The sequence below is a fragment of the Pygocentrus nattereri genome, chromosome 22 (assembly GCF_015220715.1).
Source record: "Pygocentrus nattereri isolate fPygNat1 chromosome 22, fPygNat1.pri, whole genome shotgun sequence".
In the NCBI taxonomy this organism is placed as follows: Eukaryota; Metazoa; Chordata; class Actinopteri; order Characiformes; family Serrasalmidae; genus Pygocentrus; species Pygocentrus nattereri.
Genome location: NC_051232.1, coordinates 12,369,156 through 12,369,760, shown reverse-complemented (window position 1 = coordinate 12,369,760; position 605 = coordinate 12,369,156). Strand labels below are relative to the sequence as shown.

Sequence of the window (605 nt, the reverse complement as noted above, 5' to 3'; positions counted from 1 at the left end):
TAACCCCCCCCCACTTCTTCTCCTCCTCCTCCTCTGGATGAAGACTCAAATGAACAGATAAAAGCGCTTCGTATTCAAGTTCCAGTCATTCCTGATTTGCCTAAGACCTGACTCACCAGACACTCTTTAAAAACCACACTGAACACTCCTGCACACGGCGCATGTGCCGGAGTGTCACCACACACACACACATACACACACACACACACACACATACACAGTGGGGCTGGCTCGGGCGGATTGATGTCGTGACGTCAGTACGCAGCAGTTACCTTGCCGGAGGGAGGGAGTGAGAGAGGGGGGATTAAAGAGAGAGAGAGAGAGAGAGAGAGAGAGAGAGAGAGAGAGAGAGAGAGAGAGAGAGAGAGAGAGAGAGAGAGAGAGAGAGAGAGAGAGAGAGAGACGCGCTAATCTCCAGGGAAACGGGCACGTTCGGGGTAATGAGCGGTACCGGTCAGCGACTTTAGAAGAAAAAAAAGAAGAAAGAGGAGGTGAGAGGCAGTGAGAGAGGCAGAAAGAGAGAGGGAAAGAGAAGGAGAGAGAGGAGAGAACAGCGCCGAGGATGAGCCTAAAGCTGTTTGGACCCTAAGGGCAGCGTTTCCCCC

The 605-nt window shown here is 52.4% G+C and overlaps 1 protein-coding gene across 2 annotated transcripts in view; it reads left to right on the top strand.

Moving 5' to 3' along the window:
• The first annotated feature begins 408 nt into the window (after positions 1-408).
• tll1 (tolloid-like 1) overlaps positions 409-605 on the top strand; it is a 76,176-nt gene continuing 75,979 nt past the window's right edge. For both annotated transcript variants that reach the window (XM_037532767.1, XM_017717438.2), the window contains exon 1: positions 409-605. This exon is cut by the window's right edge and continues 20 nt beyond it. The gene's annotated coding sequence lies outside the window, so the exon portion shown is untranslated.